General features: G+C 41.1%; 1 non-coding gene across 1 annotated transcript; it reads left to right on the top strand.

Annotated features, from left to right (window-relative positions):
- Positions 1-9947: 9947 nt before the first annotated feature.
- On the top strand, positions 9948-10051 carry LOC112745880 (small nucleolar RNA R71). Its single transcript, XR_003173787.1, has one exon. It is a non-coding gene; the product is annotated as a small nucleolar RNA R71 (small nucleolar RNA).
- The last annotated feature ends 1751 nt before the right edge of the window (positions 10052-11802 follow it).

Below are 11802 nucleotides of genomic sequence, written 5' to 3'. Positions count from 1 at the left end.
GTAGCTAGTTTATTATAAATAGGACCTTTTACTATTGTATTAGATGTCTTTTTGACCATCTTTGGATGCCTGGTTCTTAGATCAGAGGGGCTGGCCATTCGGCCATGCCTAGACCTTTCACTTATGTATTTTTAACGGTAGAGTTTCTACACTCCATAGATTAAGGTGTGGAGCTCTGCTGTTCCTCAAAGATTAATGCAAAGTACTACTGTTTTCTATTCAATTCATCTTGTTTCGCTTCTAAGATATTCATTCGTAATTCAATCTGAATGTGATGAACGTGACAATCATCATCATTCCCTATGAATGCGTGCCTGACAACCACTTCCGTTCTACATTAGAATTGAATGAGTATCTCTTAGATCTCTTAATCGGAATCTTCGTGGCGTAAGCTAGAATGATGGCGGCATTCAAGAGAATCGGAAGGTCTAAACCTTGTCTGTGGTATTCCGAGTAGGATTCAATGAATGAATGACTGTGACGAGCTCCAAACTCGCGATTGCGGGGCGTTCGTGACAGACGCAAAAGGATAGTAAATCCTATTCCAGCATGATCGAGAACCGACAGATGAATAGCCGTGCCATGACAGGGTGCGTTGATCATTTTCACTGAGAGGATAAGATGAAGCCATTGACAAGGGTGATGCCTCCAGACGATTAGCCGTGCCGTGACAGGGCATTGGATCATTTTCCCGAGAGATGACCGAAAGTAGCCGTTGACAATGGTGATGTATCACATAAAGCCAGCCATGGAAAGGAGTAAGACTGACTGGATGAAGATAGTAGGAAAGCAGAGGTTCAGAGGAACGAAAAGCATCTCCATTCGCTTATCTGAAATTCTCACCAATGATTTACATAAGTATTTCTATCCCTATTTTATTATATTATTTTCGAAAACTCCATTAATGTTTGATATCCGCCTGACTGAGATTTACAAGGTGACCATAGCTTGCTTCATACCCACAATCTCCGTGGGATTCGACCCTTACTCACATAAGGTATTACTTGGACGACCCAGTGCACTTGCTGGTTAGTTATGCGAAGTTGTGAAGATATGTTTAGACCATGGTCCTGTGCATCCGTTTTTGGTGCCATTGCCAGGGAATCAATTTCGAACAACAATTCCCAACCTGAGTAGCAATTTCGCATACCAGTGGCGAAAAGCGTAAACGACGCGCACGCGTCAGGGACGCGTACGCGTGATGCGGCTTGTGCGCCCAGCACGGTTCCAGCCCCACTCCTGCTCAATTCTCTCTCCAATTTTATTTTTCATGCACACACATATGACGCATACGCATCCGTGATGTGATGCACGGAAAACTTGTCTCTCAACAAATTTCCCTTCGGCAAGTGTACCGAAGTTGTCGTCAAGTAAAAACTCACAATAGAGTGAGGTCGAATCCCACAGGAATTGATTGATCAAGCAACTATAATTAGAAGAATGTTCTAGTTGAGCGAATCCAGGATTTGGGTTGAGAGTTGCAGAAAATAAAATGGCGGGAATGTAAATAACAGAAAAGTAAATGCTAGAATTAAAGGACTGGAAGTAAATGACTGAAAATAAATTGCAGAATTGTAAATGGGAATGGGAGATTTGCTCATAAAAGTAAATGGCAGAAATTAAAGAGAATGGGTAAGATCAGAGATGGGGAGTTCATTGGGCTTAGGAGATGTTGCAATTCTCCGGATCAAGTTCGTTTTCATCTCTTCCTCAATCAATGCACTCATTGATCTCCTTGGCAATCTTAAGTGATTGAATTATAATTTCTTGCAATTCAATCTCTCAAATCTTGATCAATAGCCAATTCCTTGGTCAATTGCTCATGAGAAGAGATGAAGTATGGTCACTGATTATACCACATGCATTTCCCAAATCAAGTATTGAGAGGGTTATAGTCACATACCCATCCAAACCCAATTTGGTCCAGCATGAGAAAGCATTTCTAGCTTGATCTCTTCATTCCTCTTTCAAGGTTCAAAAGAGATCCAAGTTTGAATAGCTTCTCTTCCAAGATAACTACTCAATTGGATAAAGATCGAAAGCTTTCAAGTAAAATCAAGAGGAAAGATAGAAGAAGAATAATGAAAATAAGTATTGATCCATCAAATTACAACAGAGCTCCCTAACCCAATGAAAGGGGTTTAGTTGTTCATAGCTCTTGAAAATGAAAACAAAGATGGAGAATACATCATAAAACTAGAATTTGCAAAGAAAGTAAAATACAGAGGGTAGTTCTCTTTTTCCCAGCCTCCAGAGCTACTTCTCAATTCAAAGCTACTCCTATATATACTGCTCTTCTCAGCTTCTAGTGTGATTCTTCAAGTCTTGGGCCTTTGGATCTTGAGTTTGAAGCAGTTCCTTTCTTTATTTGGGCTTGGCTTTACTTGCAGAGAGAAAGTGCGAAGTGGGCGGAGACTTTAGTTCAGGACGTTAGGGGTGTTAATATTTAGTGAGAATATAAGTTCGAGAACGTTAGTGACACTTAACATTGTCACTAACCTTCCAATGCACCCCTTTGCCTCACGTTAAAACCCACGTTAACTAGGTTAACATGGATTTTAACGTTGCCTTGTTAATCCTTCGAGAACGTTAGTGACACTCAACATTGTCACTAACGTTCCAGTGTGCCCCTTCTTGTTTCACGTTAAAGCCCACGTTAACTAGGTTAACGTGGCTTCTAACGTGGTCCTTGCCAACCTTCGAGAACGTTAGTGACACTCAACATTGTCACTAACGTTCCAATGTGCCCCTGGGTCTCACGTTAGAGTCCACGTTAACTAGGTTAACGTGGCCTCTAACGTAGCCATCTTTAGCCATCCCAACGTTAGTGACAATGTTGAGCGTCATTAACGTTGGATCATCCTTCATTCCTCATCGTTAGCTTCCACGTTAACTAAGTTAACGTGGAGGTTAACGTGACTCTTGGGGGTTGTGTGGTTGCTTCAACGTTAGTGACAATGTTGAGTGTCACTAACGTTGTCGACAACTCCTCATCCTTTACGTTAGTTCCCACGTTAACCAAGTTAACGTGGGAGTTAACGTGGTACTTTGCACCATAGGCCAACGTTAGTGACAATGTTGAGTGTCACTAACGTTGGCTTCTCTTCCCCCTTTAACGTTAGAGGCCATGTTAACTAGGTTAACGTGGCTTCTAACGTGGCCACTTATGAGTAATTGCCAACGTTAGTGACAATGTTAAGTGTCACTAACGTTGGCTCAACTTCTCTTCTCCACGTTAGAGTTCACGTTAACTTAGTTAACGTGACTCTCTAACGTGGGCATTGATGGCTTTTGAGAATGTTATTGGCAATCACTTTTCTCATTAATCTTGCAAGTTACCTCCCCTTTTCTTGCTTCCTTTTTGGTCCTGAAATCAAGCAATAAAGTGCATCAAAGCTCTAGTCCAAGTCATGAGTAATGCAACATAATATTTGTCACTAAACTTATGCAAAATCCTCATGAAATTATGTAAAATGCACAATGTATGCTTGAATCAAGGCATAAGTGAATATTTACCCAAAACAAGCTTATTTCCTAAAGAAATGTATGAAACTATCCTAAAAACAGTAAAGAAAAGGTCAGTGAAACTGGCCAAGATGCCCTGGCATCACAACACCAAACTTAAAGCTTGCTTGTCCCTAAGCAAGTACTGGAACAAGGGAATGATGAATGGAATATCCAGAGGAATGAGTCATCCTTGTAGAAGTCATATTACTGATTTTATGGTGGTTTCATGCATAGCAACTTAGGTTCATTCCATTACTGGCTTCAGACCTTTATCATGTCCCTAAACACTTACTTTGTTTATATCTCATGAGACTTTTATTCATTGATCCTTTTATTGTTATTTCAAGGGTTATTTGTGTTATTTAGGCTAAGTGCTCTGTAAGGGGACAACTCTTTAAGATAAGCTTTCAGCCAACACTCCCGAACCAGTTGGTTCAAGGTGCTAGGTGTTGAAGCACCCCTAAGGACTTACTCCCTCAAGTCTCTCCCCCATACATACACACCACAGGCATATAGTTTATTTATTTTCTTTTCTTGAGACCTTGGTGTCCTGCACCTCTTTGGGTTACTAAATGCTCTGTAGTGAGGGTTACTCTTGATAATGGATTTTTAGCTGATAATCCCGGGTTAGTTAACCCAAGTTACCAAGTGATAAAGCACCCCTAAGAGCTTATTCATCCAAGTAGATCCCTCACACAGGAGCACCACAGACACTTGCCTCAAGCTTAAAACCATTGATGCCTAGCCTTATTGCTTACTCTTTTTCTTTTGTTTTTCACTTCCATTGTTCTTTCCCTTTTCTCTTCTTAGGATCTTGTTATTAACTTAGTCTCATGAGTGTATCCAAAGCAAGGTATTCAGGATAGATAGTTGTCCTCCTAGCCTTGTGGTTGAACCAACTTAGCTAACTTATGACTACCCCAAAGATTCATGAATGCACTTCAACAATATCAACTCCACTCTGGTCTTTTAAAAACATAATCCTTCTCTTCTTCAATTTGATTTAAAAGGGACAAGCTTACAAGAAAATAAGGGAATGATGCAGTGACATTTAAACCAGAAATCATGGACCTATTCAGAAGGAAAACTTAAAAGACAGAATTTAAAAAGGGTTCAACTACGAGCAACTACAAATCAAAAGTGCATTCGGACTTTCAACTTTTAACAATTCTGAGTACAATGGAATTAGGTAACAATACAACCTTCGGGTGATGATCTCTGGTCCCCCTCTCTCTTTGTCATCATCCTAGTTTTTGCTGCCTCGCTTCTTTGGGTGAAGGTGCACCATTTCCTTATAAGATTCCTGCAAGGTTACTGGAAGTTGCTTGTTCCCAAAGCACTTGAGACATAGTTAGCTTACATGCATGCTTGTGCCTCTCGAACTCAATTTGGTGTGTAAACACCAAACTTAGTTCTTTGCCCAGTACAAAACATTGCATATATGCAGAGACCCTCATATCTTGCTATCAGCAAAGCAATGATCACCTAAAGTCTAACTACATCTAAGTGGTTTCTCTTGATTGGATGGAGCTAGCAATGTTCTTTTGGAGTGGAGTGTAATTCTAACCAATGTCCTTTAGTGGAACACCAAACTTAGAACTACACTATCACTCTTGGATTGTTCTGGTGTGAAACACCAAACTTAGCTCCTTACAATACAGGGGAAACAACTTTGTGATTTTTATTGAAATAAAGATGAAAGTGAAACTACCTGAGGTTGGGTTGCCTCCCAACAGAGCGCTCTTTTATCGTCGCTAGCTCGACGAGTCCTTAATTACTTGAGATGGTACTTTACTCTGGGGTTTTCCCCCATGTTGCCCAGATAATGCTTGAGTCTTTGTCCATTCACTGTAAAAGTCCTCTCTGAACCTTCATCCGTGATTTCGATGTGGCCATATGGTGATACTTTTGTAACCATGAAAGGTCCGGACCACCTTGACTTGAGTTTTCCTCGGAACAGCCTTAATTTAGAATTGTAAAGGAGTACTTGCTGCCCTTTTTCGAAACTCCTGGGTGCCAGATGTATGTCATGTTTTCTCTTTGCCTTCTCTTTATACATCTTAGTGTTTTCATAGGCTTGTGACTTGAATTCCTCCATCTCTTGCAGCTGCAAGATCCTTTTTGCACCAGCAGCAATGCTGTCAAAATTTAGTATCTTGATAGCCCAAAGAGCTTTGTGTTCCAGCTCCAGTGGTAAATGACAAGCCTTCCCATAGACTAGTTGATATGGAGACATTCCAAGTGGAGTTTTGAATGCTGTTCTGTATGCCCAAAGAGCATCATCCAACTTCTTCGACCAATCCTTTCTAGATGCGCCCACAGTCTTTTCCAGTATCCTCTTCAGCTCTCTGTTGGATATCTCAGTTTGCCCACTTGTCTGAGGATGGTAAGGTGTGGCTACTTTGTGTTTTACCCCATATCATAAGAGGAGAGCTTCTAGTGGTTTGTTACAAAAGTGGCTCCCTCCATCACTGATGAGGGCTCTTGGGACTCCAAACCGGCTAAAGATATTCTTCCTGAGGAAGTTCATGACTACCTTGTTATCATTAGTTGGGGTTGCAATAGCCTCTACCCACTTGGAAACATAATCCACTGCTACCAGGATGTACTTGTTTGCATATGAGGTTGGGAATGGTCCCATGAAATCAATTCCCCACACATCAAACAGTTCCAGTTCCAAGATGAAATTTTGTGGCATGGCATTTCTTTTGGGCAGATTTCCAGATCTTTGGCATTCATTGCAGCTTTTTACTAGTTCCTTGGCATCCTTGAAAAGGGTGGGCCAAAAAAATCCGCTTTGTAACACCTTTGCTGCAATTCTGTCCCCTCCAAAGTGCCCGCCATAGCATGAACCGTGGCAGTTCCACAGGACTTCTCTCCCTTCCTCTTCCGAAACACATCTTCTAAGAATTCCATCTGAACATTTCTTGAAGAGATATGGCTCGTCCCAGACAAAGTATTTTGCATCATTCATGAGCTTCCTCTTTTGATGTTTATTGATCCCTGGGGGTAATGCCCCAGTCGCCTTGAAATTTGCAATATCTGCGAACCATGGTGCTTTGTGAACTATCATCAACTGCTCATCAGGGAAGAGCTCGTTCACATTTGTATCATTTTCTCCACCTTGATCATGGGGGATTCTGGATAGGTGATCTGCCACCTTGTTCTCCACTCCTTTCTTGTCTCTGATTTCAATATCGAATTCCTGCAACAGTAAGATCCACCTTATTAGTCTTGGCTTTAATTCTTGCTTGGCAAACAAATATTTAAGTGCTGTGTGATCTATAAAAACAATCACTTTAGCACCAATGAGGTATGATCTAAATTTGTCAAATGCAAAAACTATTGCTAGCAACTCCTTTTCAGTAGTGGTATAATTCTTTTGAGTTTCATTAAGGACTTTGCTAGCATAGTATATCACACAAACTAGGTTATCTTTCCTTTTGTCCTAACACTGCCCCAACTGCAAAATCAGATGCATCGCACATCAATTCAAATGGTAGGTTCCAATCAGGTGGGGAGATGATAGGAGCAGAGGATAACCTGATTTTCAAATGTGCAAATGCTAGCATGCATGTTTCATCAAAGATGAATGGTGTATCAGATACAAGGAGATTGCTTAAGGGCTTGGCTATCTTTGAAAAATCTTTAATGAACCTTCTGTAAAAACCAGCATGCCCTAAAAAACTTCTAATTGCCTTGACATCACTGGGTAGGGGTAGTTTTTCAATAAGTTATACTTTAGCTCTATCAACCTCAATGCCTTGGTGAGAGACCTTGTGACCAAGGACTATTTCCCCTGTCACCATGAAGTGGCATTTTTCCCAGTTCAAGACCAAATTGGTCACTTGGCATCTTTTCAATACCAAGGCGAGGTGATGTAGGCAACTAGGAAAAGAATCTCTGAATACCGAGAAATCATCCATAAAAACTTCAATGAATTTTTCTATCATATCTGAAAAGATAGAAAGCATGCAGTGTTGGAAAGTTGCAGGGGCATTACATAATCCAAATGGCATGCGCCTATAGGCAAACACTCCATACGGACAGGTAAATGAGGTTTTCTCTTGGTCTCTTGGATCAACTACTATTTGGTTATATCCTGAATAACCGTCGAGAAAACAATAATATGCGTGCCCTGCAAGTCTTTCCAACATCTGATCCATGAATGGAAGGGGAAAATGGTCCTTTCGTGTAGCCTCATTGAGTTTCCTGTAGTCTATGCACATCCGCCATCCTGTGACGGTCTTTGTAGGTATGAGCTCGTTCTTCTCATTGGTAACCACAGTGATCCCACCCTTCTTTGGCACAACATGTATGGGGCTAACCCAAGGGTTGTCCGAAATTGGGTATATGACCCCTCCTTGCCAAAGCTTCATAACCTCTTTCTGTACCATTCCTTCATGATTGGGTTCAGCCTTCTTTGGGATTGAATGGATGGCTTGGCATCATCTTCCAACAGTATTTTATGCATGCATATGGCTGAACTGATTCCCTTCAAGTCAGCAAGGGTCCATCCAATGGCATCCTTATGCTCTCGCACAACCTTGAGTAGCTCATCCTCTTGATCTTGACTGAGGGATGAATTTATGATCACTGGGTAGTTTTCATTTTCTCCTAGATATGCATATTTGAGAGTGGGTGGTAACGCTTTGAGTTCAGGTTTGGGTGCTTCTGATTTTTCGTTCCCTTCCTTTGGTGCATCTGGTATATGTATTTCTGCTGTAGCTACCTCTTCACTTGATTCAGATTCTTCCTCCACCAATCTCTCGTTCTCTTCAGGTTCATCTTCTTCAAAATTCTCCTGTACTTCATCCTCAAGTGCATCTAACCTCATGCATTCCCCTAATTGTTCCGGTGGATAACTCATGGCCTTGAACACATTGAATGTCATCTTTTCATTGTGTAATCTCAGGGTGAGGTCACCCTTTTGAACATCAATGACAGCTCCAGCAGTGGCCAAGAATGGCCTTCCCAAAATGATGGAGGTTTTGGCGTCTTCCTGCATGTCCAACACCACAAAATCTGCTGGGAATATGAAATCTCCCACTTTTACTAGCAAATCCTCCACTATCCCGTGAGGGAATTTGAATGACCGGTCTGGCAGTTGTAGAGCCATTTTTGTTGGTTTAGCCTCCTCAATTTTCATCTTTCTCATCATAGCTACTGACATCAAATTGATGCTGGCCCCTAAGTCACAAAGAGCCTTTTCTACTGTGATTTCTCCTATAATGCAAGGGATCTGAAAACTCCCAGGATCCTTCAGTTTCTGAGGTAGTTTATGCTGAATGATAGCACTGCACTCTTCAGTTAGTATCACAGTCTCATTGTTCTTCCAGCTTCTCTTCTTAGTCATTAGCTCCTTCAAAAACTTGGCATAAAGTGGCATTTGTTTTATGGCTTCAGCAAATGGTATGTTGATTTGTAGCTTCTTGAAGATTTCCAAAAATCTCAAGAACTGGTTGTCATCTTCCTTTTTCTTCAATAGCTGGGGGTATGGAGCTCTTGAGACGTTCAGTTGGGGTATCTTTTTTTCTTTCTGCAAACTTGGCGTGGGGGGTTGCATTCCATCTTGCTCTTCTTCCTTTTCATTTGAGCCTTCTTCTTGTGGTTTTTGGGGATGTTCCTTCAGTTCCTTCCCACTCCTAAGTGTGATAGCTTGACACTCCTCCTTTTTGCTTGAATGGGCATCATAGCAAAAATTGTGGTTAGGAAGCTGCTTAAACAAATAGCTGATTTGTGTCTCCAGTTTTGTGATGGCAGCATTTTGATTCTGCATGTTTGACTGCACTTCCTCTCTGAATGCTTTACTGTCTTGAATGTCTCTGTATATTCCTTCAATGAAGGTTTCGATCTTAGAGAGCTTGTCATCAATTGATGAGTGGTTCGGAGAAGACGTGCTGTTTTGGTTTTGATAAGTATGTGGAGAAGTGTTATTGTGGGGGTGTTGAGATGTCCTCTGGGTGAATTGCTTTTGATCTTGCTCACTTCCCCACCCAAAGTTCGGGTGATTTCTCGATCCAGGGTTGTAAGTCTTGGAGTATGGATCATAGTTTTTCCTTGGTGAATTCCCAATGTAGTTGGCTTGCTCCTGCCTCCCCTCTGCTTCTTCATTCACTCCTTCTTGGATTGTTGATGAAGATGAGATTGCTGCTACTTGGTTCCTCTCCATCTTCTTGGTGAGGTCAGCCAGCTACTGGGTAATGAGCTTGTTTTGGGGCAACAGAGCATCTACATTGTTTAGCTCCATCACTCCTCTTGTGTTCCCTCTTTCGGAAGCATAGAAGTAGTCATTTTCTGCTACTGTTTCAATAACATCTATGGCTTCCTCAATGGTCTTCTTCTTGTTCAAGGATCCTCCAGATGAATGGTCTACTGCCTTCTTTGACTCATAAGAGAGCCCTTCATAGAAAATGTGCAGCTGGACCCATTCGTTGAACATGTCAGGTGGACACCTCCTTGTTAAGTCTTTGAACCTCTCCCATGCTTCATACAGAGTCTCACCATCTTGTTGCCTAAAGGTTTGAACCTCAGCTCTCAGCCTATTGATTCGTTGAGGAGGGTAGAATCTTGCTAAGAATTTGTTCACCACATCCTCCCAAGTTGTCAAGCTCTCCCTTGGGAAGGATTCCAGCCACTTGGCTGCCTTGTCTCTGAGTGAGAAGGGAAATAAGAGCAGTCTATAGGCGTCAGGATGAACACCATTAGATTTCACTGTGTCACATATTCTTAGGAAGGTGGTCAAATATTGATTGGGGTCTTCTTGAACACCTCCTCCAAACGAACAGTTGTTCTGAACAAGGGTAATGAGCTGTGGTTTAAGTTCAAAGTTGTTGGCATGGATTGTTGGCTTTTGGATGCTACTTCCACAATTGCCTGGGTTTGAATTAATGTAAGAGCCCAAAACTCTTCTATCCTCCCCAGCATGATTTGCTCCACCTCCTCTGCCATGGTTGTGAGTCTCTTCTTCATGATGATTTTCCATGTTTTCTTCCATGTTTGGTTCAAAGTATTCCTCAAACTGTTCCTCCTCTTCTTCAGCACCAACTACTCGTTTTTCTTTTGCCTCCCTCCTTAGTCTAAGGAAGGTTCTCTCCAGTTCAGAATCAAAGGAAGTTGAAGCCCCGCTTCTTCTCCCTGTCATACAACCAACAAGTACAAGCAGAGAAAATAGGTGCAGACAGTATTTGTGTCAGAATTGCTGTTAGTTGTGGGTGATGCAATATATCAAACAGTTAGTGGGTTAGCAAACAGAATTGAAAATAACAAAGAAAAAACAAAAGAGTAGAGGGAGAAGGGAAGAAGTATATCTAAAACAAAAAGTAAATCACTCAAACAGAAAATGAAATTCACAAAATAAAATGCTCAATCTAGTGATCTTCCAATCTAATCATTGTTGATGCACAATCAATCCCCGGCAACGGCGCCATAAACTTGATGCACGGAAAACTTGTCTCTCAACAAATTTCCCTTTGGCAAGTGTACCGAAGTTGTCGTCAAGTAAAAACTCACAATAGAGTGAGGTCGAATCCCACAGGGATTGATTGATCAAGCAACTTTAATTAGAAGAATGTTCTAGTTGAGCGAATCCAGAATTTGGGTTAAGAGTTGCAGAAAATAAAATGGCGGGAATGTAAATAACAGAAAAGTAAATGCTAGAATTTAAGGACTGGAAGTAAATTACTGAAAATAAATTGCAGAATTGTAAATGGGAATGGGAGATTTGCTCATAAAAGTAAATGGCAGAAATTAAAGAGAATGGGTAAGATCAGAGATGGGGAGTTCATTGGGCTTAGGAGATGTTGCAATTCTCCGGATCAAGTTCATTTTCATCTCTTCCTCAATCAATGCACTCATTGATCTCCTTGGCAATCTGAAGTGATTGAATTACAATTTCTTGCAATTCAATCTCTCAAATCTTGATCAATAGCCAATTCCTTGGTCAATTGCTCAGGAGAAGAGATGAAGTATGGTCACTAATTATACCACATGCATTTCCCAAATCAAGTATTGAGAGGGTTATAGTCACATACCCATCCAAACCCAATTTGGTCCAGCATGAGAAAGCATTTCTAGCTTGATCTCTTCCTTCCTCTTTCAAGGTTCAAAAGAGATCCACGTTTGAATAGCTTCTCTTCCAAGATAAATACTCAATTGGATGAAGATCGAAAGCTTTCAAGTAAAATCAAGAGGAAAGATAGAAGAAGAATAATGAAAATTAGTATTGATCCATCAAATTACAACAGAGCTCCCTAACCCAATGAAAGGGATTTAGTTGTTCATAGCTCTAGAAAA

This window comes from Arachis hypogaea, chromosome 14 (genome assembly GCF_003086295.3).
Source record: "Arachis hypogaea cultivar Tifrunner chromosome 14, arahy.Tifrunner.gnm2.J5K5, whole genome shotgun sequence".
Classification (NCBI taxonomy): Eukaryota; Viridiplantae; Streptophyta; class Magnoliopsida; order Fabales; family Fabaceae; genus Arachis; species Arachis hypogaea.
This window is presented reverse-complemented; position numbering and strand designations above follow the sequence as displayed.